The sequence below is a fragment of the Phodopus roborovskii genome, unplaced genomic scaffold (assembly GCF_943737965.1).
Source record: "Phodopus roborovskii unplaced genomic scaffold, PHOROB, whole genome shotgun sequence".
Classification (NCBI taxonomy): domain Eukaryota; kingdom Metazoa; phylum Chordata; class Mammalia; order Rodentia; family Cricetidae; genus Phodopus; species Phodopus roborovskii.
Window position 1 is genome coordinate 33,346,917 of NW_026126407.1, and position 13,975 is coordinate 33,360,891.

General features: G+C 42.3%; 1 protein-coding gene across 3 annotated transcripts in view; it reads right to left on the reverse strand.

The window, feature by feature from the left end:
* Adam19 (ADAM metallopeptidase domain 19) overlaps positions 1 to 13,975 on the reverse strand; it is a 1,172,352-nt gene that overhangs the window by 359,121 nt on the left and 799,256 nt on the right. Inside the window, exon 1 of one of the 3 annotated variants that reach the window (XM_051180874.1) lies at positions 3,076 to 3,079. The exons of the other annotated variants lie outside the window; for them this stretch is intronic. The gene's annotated coding sequence lies outside the window, so the exon portion shown is untranslated. Of the gene's footprint in view, positions 1 to 3,075; positions 3,080 to 13,975 lie in introns of those variants that run through there. 3 annotated transcript variants of the gene reach the window in all.

The following is a 13,975-nucleotide window of genomic DNA, read 5'->3' on the forward strand; positions in this document are numbered from 1 at the left end:
TCCCTCCCTCCCTCCCTCCCTCCCTCCCTCCCTCCCTCCTTTCCTTCCCTCCCTCCCTCCCTCCCTCCCTCTCTCTCTCTCTCTCTCTCTCTCTCTCTCTTTCTTTCTTTCTGAAAGGCAGTGTCTCATGTGGCTTCAGGACAGGGTCTCATGTAGCCCAGGCTGGCCTCAAATTTACTATGTAGCCTAGGATGATCTTTAACTTCTTACTTCAGCATCCTGAATGCTGGGATCACAGGTGTCCCCCCACCCCACATTTGGTTTTATGTGAGGTTGGGCATTGAACTCAGGGCCTCGTGTGTGCTAGGCAAGCACTCCATTGGCTCAGTCACACCCCACCTTGTTTTTCTCCTGACTCTGTTTCATGATTTCTCTGGGCCTGTTGGATTATTTCTTTTTGCAAAAGGGAAACTTAAGATTGTTTCTCACACACTTCTCTTATTGGAGAGAGAGGATTGAAAGGATATTAAAAGGACAGTGTTTTGAAGATGTTAAAATAGCCAAAAACAAAACAAAACAAAACAAAAAAACAAACAAACAAACAAAAAAAACCCAATTGTCTAGATGGGCAGGCTGAAATAAAGGGTAGTGAAAGGGGAGCTCCCTGGAGTGAACTTGGATACTGACCTTCAGCAAAAGGTCTGCTGTACTTACCCTGAGAAGCCAAGCTGGAAACTTGGGTCTCTTTGATGCAGCTGTCAGAATGCCAAGGCCTGGGCATCTGGTCAAGAGTGGAAAGGCTCCCTGAACTGCATCTGTGGACAGAAGTGGTGAGTGCTTGACATTTTGAACGCAAAACACTTGTCAGGGTGCCAAGTGCCAGGCAGCCAAGGCTGGGGCAGTGAGGAGAATTTCGCTGTGGCTGCCCCAGGATACACAGGGTCTGTTTGGTAAGAAATGGCTTCTGCTGAAGTTATACTTGGAAACTGGAATCCTGTGCCATCTGGCTGCTATCTCAGCTTTCAAGAAGCATGCCTGCATTTTATTTTACATACTTACTTGTGTACTTAATTTAGCAACAGGATTCCACAGGCCCAAGCTGGCCTGGATGAAGCAGAGGATGATGATCTGAACCCACATGGGCTACACAAGCCCTTGCCTCCACCTACCGAGTGATGGGCTTACAGTGTTCACCACCGCACTAGACATGACCTCATTGCATACATGTGTAGCACTTTGTAATTTGCATTACACAGGGTGCTGTGTGCATGTGTGTTTCATCTACTAACTATAAAATTGTATGGTGTACTTAAGCAACTGTTTTAAAATTGACTTTTTCTCCCCATTTCCTCCCCGATTCTAAAGGATCTCTTGGGTCTGGGGAAGAGTACTGGCTTATTCGATTGGGAATCACCATTATCATAAATAGTATTGGTATAGCAATATCTCAGGTGACTTATTTGTACAAGAGAAGCATGCAAAGTATAACTGTGGATTGTTTGTAAAGTTGTTGGCAGGAAAGCTTGCTTAACGAGTCAGGAGGCAGAGTTTATAGGAAAGGGTGGTGACTTTATGTGTTTACAGTGGTTGTGTTGCTCATGAGTCCACAGCACTGTTTGAATGTTTGTCATGAGGTAGACTGTAACATGACATTCCCCATCACCACTTGAATTTGCTTCTCTTTTCTTTAGTAAATGGAGTCTGGGGCTGGGGAGATGGTTCAGAGGCCAAGAGTACTTAACTGCTCTATCAGAGAACTGGAATCTGGCTCCCAGTACCCATATTGTGTGGCTCACCAGTACTTGTAACTCTAGTTCCAAGGGATTTAATGCCCCCTTTCTGGCCTCTGTGATCACCTATACACATGCCTCCATATGGACCCACAGGCACAGATGACACAGATACACACACACACACAGACACACACACACACAGACACACACACACAGACACACACACACACAGACACACACACAGACAGACACACACACAGACAGACACACACACATACACACAGACAGACACACACACAGACAGGCACACACATAGACATACAGACACACAGACACACACACACAGACACAGACACAGACACACACACACACAGACACACACACACATACACACAGACAGACACACACACATACACACAGACAGACACACAGACAGGCACACACATAGACATACAGACACACAGACACACAGACACAGACAGACACACACACACACACAGACACACACACACATACACACAGACAGACACACACACATACACACAGACAGACACACAGACAGGCACACACATAGACATACAGACACACACACAGAGACACACACACAGAGACACACACACAGAGACACACACACAGAGACACACACACAGAGACACACACACAGACACAGACACAGACATACACACAGACATACACACAGACATACACACAGACATACACACAGACATACACACAGACATACACACAGACATACACACAGACATACACACAGACATACACACAGACATGGAGACAGACATGGAGACAGACATGGAGACAGACATGGAGACAGACATGGACACAGACATGGACACAGACATGGACACAGACATGGACACAGACATGGACACAGACACAGACATACACACACACACACACACACTGACAGACAGGGGCAGGCACACAGACATACACACACACACACACACAGACACATGGACATCATATAGACACACGGGCAGACATCATATAGACACACGGACAGACATCATATAGACACACGGACAGACATCATATAGACACACAGACACATAGATAGATACACAGACACACACAGAGACATATAGACACATAGACCCACAGGCACAGATCTCACACACACACACACACACACACACACACACACACCCCTTAAAGAAAAAGAAATGGAATCTGGCTTGGTAGAGCATACTGGTAATCTCAACACTAAGGAGGTAGAGGTAGGAGAATCAGGAGGCTACATAGTGAACTCAAGGCTTACCTGAGCTGCATAGGACTCCACCTCACCTCAGAAAAATCCCCCAAATCAAAAAGGAAATAGAGTCAGTTCTGTACCTCCTGAGTGTACTCGTAGTCAATGTGATGTTGACAGAAATAAGGAGAGCAGACTTGAGCAGTGGCTGCCTGTCGACTGCTCCTGTCCTGTTGTTACTACCCCTTTGTCACTGTGTGTGAAGGTTTAGACTATTCTGTTACACACAAGAAGCCTTAGGAGCTGAAACTGAGGCTGGCAGCCTGAATGAGGCCCTAGAGCAACTTTCTAGCAAGCTCTAGGGAGTTAGTGTGCAGCCAGCCTGCATGTCTCCATTCCCGGAGACTTCCAGCTGGTCCAGACTGGGACTGCCCCACAGACTGACACATGTGCACTGCTTTGTACCACCGGGTTTTATTTTGTTGTATGACAATGACCGGAATCAAACTATCAAATGTGATTGTTTCCCCTTCAGCCAATGTTAAAGTCCCTGGATTGGTTCTCTGTGATTGTAAGCAAGTTTGTAGAACATGGCTGATTCATTTTCTGTGTGCCTTTGAGACATGACTTGAGTGTTGGTCATGTGTCCCTTGAAGATTGAACTCCTTACTATCTGGCCATTTGAGGAACAGTGTGGAGCAGATTAGTGAGATGGTGATCAGATAAAGGCTGGCCTCACAAGTCTGAGGCCCAAGTTCCATGCCTGGAACCCACTTAAGGTAGGAGGAGACAACCAACTCCACTCAGTTGTCCTCTGGCTCCAACATGTGTGATGTGGCACACGAGTGTACTCCCCACTCCAATAAGAACATTAAGTTTTAAATGACAAGTGTCCTTGCCTCTATGGTGACTTGCTCATATGTCTGCAGCTGTCATGTGAAATTTCTGGAGGCCATCTCCTTCCCAGTCACATGCGTGGCAGAGCTCAGTTTGTTGTCTCTCTCTGTTTTCAGTTCTCTTTTGATGAGTACTTTCTTAATTTTTAAATAGCCAAATTGATAAATCTGTTTTTCATAGTTACAGGCATGCTTTTCATGCCTTTAAAAGAAGCTATCCCAGCTGGGCATTGGTGGTGCATGCCTTTAATCCCAGCACTCTGGAGGCAGAGGCAGGCAGATCTCTGTGAGTTCAAGGCCAGCCTGGTCTAGTTCCAGGACAGCCTCTCCAAAACAATACAGAGAAACCCTGTCCAAAAAAAAAAAAAAAAAAAAAAAAAAAAAAGAGAAAAAGAAAGCCATCCTCTACTACAAGGTACTACAAAGTTTAAAAAACACTACTTAAATTTTCTTTTTCAAAATGGAACTTTTGTTTTGACATTTATGTCCTTAATGTCCTTAAATGCATCTGGAGTTCAGTTTAGGATATGATGTGAGGGAGAATCCATTTCTTCTTTTGCTACAATGACATTTCTTCTTGTTCCACTTTTTCAGTTTTATTTTTAAATTTAATTTTATTTTATGTCTATGGGCATTTTGCCTGCATGTGTGTCTGTATACCATGTGCATGACTGGTTCCCATGGAGGTCAAATGAGGACATTAGAGATCTGGAACTGATATTACAGACAGTTGTGAGCTGCCATGCGGATGCTGGGAAATGAACATGGTCCTCTGGAAGAGCAGCCAGAGTCTCAGCCACTGAGCCATCTCTCTGTCTCTATTGTTTCATTTATTGAAGTGATTTTTCCTCCCCATTGACTAGAGAAGCCATCTCTGTCATTTCTATGACTAAAATGTGTTAGATATTTTATCCCCAAAGCAACAGTGCCAAGAGGTGGGATCTTGTTATTCATTTTTAAATAAAATTTAGTTGTCATTTTAAAATTATATGTATGTTTGTGTCTGTGTACATGGTGCACAAATGTCTATGGAGTCCAAAGGCTTCCAACTCCTTGGAGTCAGTAAGCTTTGAGCTGCTCAGCAGGGGTGTTAGGAACCAAACTTAGGTCTTCTATAAGAGCAGTATGCACTCTTAAAAAAAAAGATTTATTATTATTTAAATATATATGTATATTTATACTTATTCTCCATGGGAGGCCTCATCCTCTTTGAGGAGTGGATTGGGGGGGGTGAGATGAGGGGTTGATGGGGGGAATGGGAGGATGGGAGGGAGAGGGAACTGGTATATAAAATAAGGTTGTTTTTAATTTAAATATATATTTTAAATGTATATTTAAAATTTAAATATGTATTTAAATATATATTAAAATATATGCATATATATGAGTTTGAGTGTAGGTGCCAGCAGAGGCTAAGCATTGGATCCCACACTGTAGCAGGAGTTACAGGAGGCTATAAGCTGTCTGATATGGGTGCTTGGCACTGAACTTGGGTCCATTGAAAGATCAATATGCTGTTTTTGTTTTTTGTTTTTTTTAACTGCTGAGCCATCTCTCCAGCCCAATATACTATTTTGTGTAGATATTCTTCTCAAGTAATCTTTTTAAATCAATCTTAGTCACACAGTTAACTAGGTACTGTTTTCTCTCCCAGTTTCTAAGGCTTCAGTTTCCTTTCAGTAGTTGTATCAGTGCTGACCATCACAGTATGGACAGAAGAAGAGTTGGGGGAGTCCTAGCCTGTTCCTGATTTTACAAATAGTGTTTATTATTAGAATAAATGTTCAATTTTAGGTCATTTGTTAGGATGCCATTTTTTTACTATTATAGCCTTACTATTCTATGAGTCCTTCTTTCCTTTCTACAGATACATAAGTTTCAGGTGGCTCTCTGCTTAGTTTTAGATCCAGTCTCTTCTCTCAAAAGAGGTTTGATTTCTGTTAAGTAGAAAATGACGAGCAGTGTTTGGGTATCAGGCACACTCACTCTTACTAGAATGTCAGGCTAGAAATCTTGACTAGTGGACAGATGCAGACACAAACACACATGTATATTTACTTCTTTTTCTTCCTGTTTATATATTAAGGACTAGGAACACACATCAATATGACCAGTTCAATAGCCGCATTTATACTTGCCATTTTCTTTTCCATGTTTATTGCTCTATCCCCAATGAGAAACGGGGTTTTATAATCCTCCATGTATTTACTTATTTACTTCTCAGCATGAAGCCAGGCTCTTACAATGCTTGCCAAAACTACAAGGGAGGTGTGCATCTTGGTCACTGCACTATTACCATGAAGAGACTCCATGATCATGGCACCTCTTATAAAAGAAAGCCTGTAATTAGGGCTGGATTATAGTTTCAGAGGTTTAGTCCAGTATCATCATGATGGGGAACATGGCAGACATGCATGATCTTGGAAGAAGTAGCTGAGACTTCTGCATCTGGATCCACAGGCAGCAGGGGAGAGACACTGGGCCTGGCTTACACTTTTGAAACTCCAAAGCCCACCCCCAGTGACATATTTCCTCCAACAGGCCACACCTCCTAATCCTTCTCAAGTAGTGCCACTCTCTGATGACTAAGCATTCAAATATTTGAGCCAATGGAGGTCATTCTTACTCAAACCACCACAGGGTAGGGGAGGGAAAGAAGGAACAAGGAAAGGTAGGTAAAGTAGGGGGAAATGTATTGAGTAATTTTGTCTTATTTTATAGAATCACCCCTTCTCTCTAACAAAACAAGAAGAGCAGGGGAAGGGAACATGCCCCATGGAAGACGGACCACATGGCATTTGCAGTATGGAAAGGGGCTGAATGGCTGGCAGGAGACAATCAGTTGCCCTGTCTTCAAACCTCTCAGGAAGCTCCTGGCAGCCTTTTGTATCTGTTTTATTTACTCTTTAAAAACAATACTGGGGATTGAACCCAACATCTGGCTCATGCTAGGTAAATTCTGTGTCCCCAGTGGCCTGGCAGCCTTTTAGTATCTTGGGTTATTGTAAAATACAAAACAAAGCAATGCAAAACAGCTAAAACAACCAGAGAGGGACAGGACAGTAGTGGAAACAGATTGAACTTAAGAGTATAATAATAAGAGAAAAGAGGCCTCGGTATAGAATTGGAACCAATTTCAAAAAGCATGGACAAGTGGGAATTCATAGCCATAGAAAGGGGTGGGATAGGGTCAATAGATGGAGACTTAAGGGAGAGAAATCATCAAGGCAGCACAGGCTCTGGATAAACTGAGCTAGGAATCTTGCTGAAGGCAAGCCAAGATGATCAACAACATTTAGGGGATGGCAGAGAATGAAGAACCTGATCAGATATTAAGAGTGATATGGAGGTGGAGGCTTCTAGTAAAATGACCTAGGGTCAATCTTGAAACAACTGAACCATATGGAAATGGTCGTGAGATTCCTTTTTTTTTTTTGGAAAAAATGTCTGGGTTGAGTTTGGTTATAAGGCATCTTTGTCCCTGTTTTTAGAAGTGTTGCTTTGGGAGATAGTGAAGATGCAAAGCCTGGTTTTTCACTTAGCTGTTTGGAAAGACCACTGTAGGAGTTTGTATCCTTTCACTGATGGCTGCACAGAGCCCTGGTCCTGTACCATGTGTGCACATTGACACTGTCTCTTGTTCAGCTTATGCTGACAGCTGTTGGGGTTATGACTCTTCTCCAATTGAAATTGAGGCATCATCTCCTTGGGTTCCCTGGAGACTGAGACCTTCATAGTTCACATAGAACTGAAGCAGGTGTGCCTTGGCCTCTTTGGTTTTAATTTTATTTTTTTCTCATGTAGTTTGGGTTGGCCTTGAACCCACTCAGCTAGGGGACATGTACAAAGGGGAGGGATTCCTTAACTATGGTCCCTTCTCAGGTCAGAGCAAGAAGGAAGGGCTGTCATTGCAAGTGACAATTCTCAGTGCTTTCCATATTGCTTAGTCTCAGCAACATTTTCTTATTAAAGTTATCAAGAATCCTAAACATGGGGCTGGGGAGGTAGCTCAGTGGATATAGCAGGGGCTATGCAAGCATGAGGACCCACATTGGTGTGGCAACTGCTAGGATCTCCAGGGCAAGCTGGCTGGTTAGACCAGCCCAAGTGGCAACCTCTGGTTCTATTTGAGAGATCCTGTCTTAGTGAATGACCAAGGAAAACACCTGCCTATGTGAACACACTCACAGCTCTATAGGCTGTAAATCTTGACAACAATTTTAGCGGAAATTGTGTATTTACAGAGCTTTTACTTAACCCCTTGTCATACCTAGTTTGAAAAGCTGTGGGAATTTTAAATTTATTTTTATACACTTCCTTTAAAAACTGTATTCCTATTACAGCTTGTGCCTATGAAACAAAATGACTTCACGTAAGTACAATTAACAATAATGCCATTCTAGAGAGGAAGTTTAAACATTTAATGTCACATACATTTTGAAAGTATTTCATTATTTTTCGGATTGTGTACTTGCATAAGTAGCCAAGGAAGGCCCCCACATTGTGACTACTTTTGTCTTTTGTAAATCTGCCTTAATTTGTGAACCTCCTCTTTGTCTCCTTTATCCTTTATTGTTCACTTTGTGATGAATTCAGGTTTCTGGGTGTTTTTTTTTTTTTTTTTTTTTTTTTTGCTGATTTTAATCCTCAACCTGTGGGTCTCTACCCCAAGACCATTGGAAAACACAGATATTTACATTTCGATTCATAACAGTAGCAGAATTACAGTTATGAAGTAGCAATGGGAATACTGTTATGGTTGATACTCACCACAACATGAAGAATAGTGTTAGGGGTCACAGTGTTTAGGAGGGTTGAGAACCATTGCTTAGATGATGGGGCTCCTCCCTATTGCTTGTGAACAGAGAGATCGTGAGCTCTGATTGGAATCAGATGGAATCTCTTCATAGCTAAGAGTGTCTTCTCTGAGAGGCCAGGCTTGTGGCAGCAGCCTGGGTCCTTTGTGGTTGTTGTAGCCTCTGGTGTTTCCCAGAGTTGGGCTTTAAGGGGCAGCCCTAATGCCTGCTTTCTGCTCTGCTCTGACCTCTAGTGGAACTGGCTTGTTAAGACATTCAGTCCATGTGCCACCTCCAACCGCTTCAGGAAACCCACAGTTCCTCAGGTCTTTCTCACATTTCTAGGATTTGAGGAGGAGTCAGAATTTCAGATGCTGCCCTGGAGTGATCAGGTAGATTTTGAACACCTAGCCTTTTTTATACAAGCAAAAGAACTATTCTTTAGAGGGGCTGGAAGCAACCATCCTTCCTTCGCCACTGCCATGTGGCCATGGAATTCAGCTGGACCAATGTGAGCACCATATATTTTTGGTTCAGAAAAGTAGTTCCAGACCGAGCCAGGGGATGATGGGAGGAAGGTTAAGCATCTCCCTGTTCGTGGCATCTAGAGTTACACGATTTCTGTGTCTTTGGTCACATGGAGAGACAGGCTGCCTGGTAATGAAATCAACACCAGCGACAAAGGTCTCTGTAGCCAACACTAAGATGCATTTGCTGGTTGTGCCTTGATTGAGCCAATGCACTTATCTCTTAGGCTTATCACATTGGGTTTCTGTTGCTTGGTACTTGTAAAAGCAGTTGAGGCGGCAATCATGTTAACCATGGCAGCTTTTACAAGTAGAGAATCAAAAGCAAGTGTGAAACAGACATACCGCTGCACTCTCATTTTTGATATCCAGCACATTTATTTGTAATTACTGAGTGTTTTCCAAATGTCAGTCCCTACCCGTGAAGGCAGGAAGCAGGTTTGATTAACTCATCTCTTTAACTCACTGGCTGAGGATAAGTCCTCGGTAAATACTGGTGGAAATACAGCTTTGTGACAGTGTTTACTGATGTGGGCATAAGGGCTCCATCGTCTGGTACTGGTTAGGTGTTCAGGAGAGTGTTTTTTATGAACTCTGCTGAAGGTGGTGGGGCAGAGTAGGATGAAGCCTACAATTTGGCCCAGGGAAATAAGTGTGTGTCTTATGTGTGTGCATGGGGTGAGGGAGAAAGCGAATTCTGCTGAAAATTTAGCTGCTGCTGGAATTATGTGGCGGCTAGAGAAATGCTCATTTAAATTCTTTCAGCATTCCTATGCTTAAGAATAACCAAAATGAAAAGTTAGCAAAAGAAAAATGGTTGCTGATATCTAGTGGGTACTTCGTGTTTATCCAACCTTAAACAAGCTTTCAGTTCCTGAATCATAGGGTGAACATCAGATAAAACCACACACTTAGAAAGTAAGTATTCATTTTCTATAAAAATAAATTTCCCTAGAGTCTTCTTTAAGTGTTTGGAAGATAGCCCCAGCTACTGGGGAAAGCTGGGATAAGAATTACTTGGACTCTGGAGTCTGAGGCCAGCCTGGGCAATACGGCAGACCCTCATCTCAAAGAGAAAGGAACAATAAAACAATAATAGTATTTAACATGGTCCAAGAGGAGGTGGTTCACCTCTGCTCTTCCAGAAGACTCAGGCTCAGTTCCCAGCTCCCATATGACAATTTACAACTTTCTATAACTCTAGTTTCAGGGGATCTGTGTCCTCTGCTGACTTTTGTAGGCATGAGGCATGCTTGAGGTGCACAGACATAAGTGCAGGCAGAGCACCTCTATGCATAAACAAATACTAAAACATTTTAAAGAACGACCCAGTAAAGAGACAGAGTTCAGTTGTAGAGGAAATTGGAACTGGCTCGGGAGTCCTTCATTCCTTCCTTAGTTTGTTCTTTCCGTCCTTCTTCCCTTCCTTCCTTTGTTCCTTCATTCTATCATTTGTTCATCATTCCTTCCTTCCTGTCTACCCGCCCTTCTCCTTTACTGTGCTAAGATAGAGACACTTTCAGAATAATTGCTGGGTTTGGGACCACAAACAAGATGGCAAGACTTAAACACGATGTGATCACCTAACAGTAGGGGTCAACATGACTCTAAATTCCTCACACTTTACATATGCTGGCAAGTTGAAGCTGCAATGACAACACTAGGGAGTAGTTCCTATTGCCAGCACCTTTTTGCTGATGAGAAAGCTGACCACAACGACTGAAGGAAGTTTCTGCAGAGCAAAGGCCAGTTCTGCCTAAGAGCCACTGGGGAGTCTGACCTTGAACAAAAGAATAAACAAGTAGTTTATTCTCATCAGCACTTACCACACAGTGCAGCCTTACTGGGGGAAGGGCTCTTGGAAGCCACTGTCAACTATCCTTGCACACAGTTAAGACACTGTGGTTCAGTGGTTGTGTGCTTGCCTAGCTATGTGCTAGGCCCGAGTTGGAGTCCCAGAATGGCAAACCCCCTCTAAAATCCTTTCATATTGTCATCTGCACAATTGCTCACAGCAGGGCACACATGCACACCATAACCACATCCATGATTAAAAACACACACATGCCACATGTACAAATATACAGTTTACAAAATAACTTTATTCATTGTGTTTTATGGCTTATCTAAACTATATACAAAGGGCTGGGCATGGTGGTGCACTCCTTTAATTCAAATGAATTGGAGATAGGAGCTGTAGGTTCTCTGTGAGTTTGAGGCCATCCTGGTCTACATAGAGTTCCAGGTTAGCCATGGCAAATCAGACAAATCAAACAAAAACTCAAAACAACACTACATATGTAGGAGGGGGTGGGAGATTGCTCAATGATTAGAGTGCATACTGTTCTTGCATAGGACCCAAGCTTTGTTCTCATATCCACATAGGGCAACTCAAAACTGCCTGTAACTCAAGCTTTAGGGTACCCAACACCCTCTCTGGCCTTCATGGGCATCTCTACTCATGTATACACACACCACCTCCACATACACATATATACATAATTACAATTTAAAAAACTAAAATATATACAGAAAACTAGGCAGGCATGTTTCGGAGTATTTGCTTACACTGTAAAGATGTGTCTGTGCCTAAGGTGTCTTCTGATTAGTTTAAATGGTCAATAGCTAGGCAGGAGAGAATAGGCTGGACTTCTGGGCAGAGAGAAAGAGAATCTGGGAGAATGTGGGATTTAACCAGCAGACTCATAGAAAGTCAGATGTGCCATTCTAAAAAGAGGTAACAGAGCCACATGAAAAAAATGTAGATTTAAAAAATTGGGTTGATTTAGATTATGGGAGCTAGTGGGACAAGCTTAAGATAAGGTCAAGCTTTCATAATTAATAAGTCTCAGGGTCATTATTTGCAGGATGGTGGCCCAAAGATAGTCCGACATGAAAGCTTGCTGCACAGGCCTATATAGTGTCCTCAACAGTAATTCAACAATATTGCTTCATCCCTAGCCCCTATCTTATTTCTTTGTAGATTAGCTTTTAACTTTAAATTTGCTTTAAAATCATTTCAAATTTGTAAATATTGTATACAAACTATCCAAATTTCCCTTTCTCCAACTTCACCAATTTGTATTTTGCTTTAATCTCTTGCTGGTATGTAGTTGGCAAAGTTTTTTGTTTTTCTCATTTTATTCTGGTGATTGTTTTCTTTGATGTCTAGAAACTTCTTAAGATTAGACCTCTGGGGCTGTGGGGCTGGTGAGGGCTTGCCCTGTAAGGATGATGACCCACGTTGCATTTTCAGAACCCACATAAATTATTGGGTGTGGGGCATATGTGTGTGAGCTCCCCATTGGTGACGTGGAGACAGTAGGATCTGAGGGACTTGAGAAATCCTGTCCCAGAAAACAAAAACCAAAGAACAAATGTAAACCAGTGTTTGGTACTCTAGGAATGAGATCTGAGACTGTTCTTTGGCTCCTATATGCATATATTGCTCAGGAACACTGTCCCACATGCATATAAAAGATATTGTCTTTGCAGATGCAAATAAATTTAAGGTGACATTTTTGTAAGATACACCCTAACATTGCTAGTATCTTTTAAAGAAAAGGATGATGTCTCTTGCAGAAAGATGCAAAGGGAACATTTCCAATGACCTTGAGGACCAGGAGATAGGACAAGTCAGGAAAAGTTCCAGGGTGTGGTCTTTGTTGACATCTTGATTTTAGACTTATAGCACAGCTGTGGGAGAATAAACTGGAGTGGTTTTCTGCCACTCAATTTGTGGCACTTTGTTATAGTGGAAAAACAAATAAAACCTCCAATTCCCTTTTAGGGTGCCTGGGAATTATCCTAAGGACTGGAAAGCCATTAGCTTTTCATAGACACCTTCTCTCTCTCTCTCTCTCTCTCTCTCTCTCTCTCTCTCTCTCTCTCCCTCCCTCCCTCCCTCCCTCGCTCCCCCCTCTCTATTTATTTATTTATTTATTTATTTATTTATTTTTGCCCCTTTGTGGTTTTCCACCCCTATGCAGAGTTTCCCACATAGATCTGCACATATGTTCTGCAGGTCCTTTACCGGATTTTTTTCTGGATTATTTTTGACTGTGAAATTTATTTCTTAGGAGACTATAAGGCACAACCCCTCATTTTCATTGTATTATTATTTTTTTCTTTCTGTATTTTCTCTTCTGTGGAGAGTTTTTCTTGGAATGCTTTGCTTTAACCTCTGCCAACTTTTATATAGTCTTGGATAGTGTTCTGGTAGATTAATGGCTGTTTTGCTGTTTTAAAATGCAGTTCTCAATAGAGTTACTTTGGGACTATTAATTGCCCTTTCCTTGTGCATGGATGCTGAACTCCTATCAATGAGATCAACTTTTGTTGCTACTGTTAAAAGTGGTCATTTAACTAAACACCGCATCCTTTTTCTATTTTAATGCACAGCTTCCAAGCCATACTTACCTCATTTAATGTCCGTCTTCAACTGTAGGATGTCACATCACTCTTATTATTTACACTCTCCATCCAGATTCTCCCTAGTTCTCTTTCAGCCTGATGAGAAAGTCTGGCTTCTGTGAGAGCACTCTCCCTGGTAAGGCTGTTTCTTGTGGATGTAATAAGAAAATTTGCCATTTACAAATATAAAGTAATGGCTTGACCTTTGTGGCTTGATTCCCTTAGGTTGCCTATGTATTTATATGCAGACTTAGTGGTGGTGGTGGTGGTGGTGGTGTGTGTGTGTGTGTTTGTTTGTCTCCCACTCCCATCTATTTGTAAGGCCAGTGCTGGAGCTTTCTTTGTCTCTGTTTTGCATGCTGCCTTCCCTTTGTTGCCCTCTTTGTTTCTTCCCCACCCCCTTCTTTTCCTCATTGCATCAGAGGGTCGATGTGAGTTTAATTTTATCAGAAATGACCAA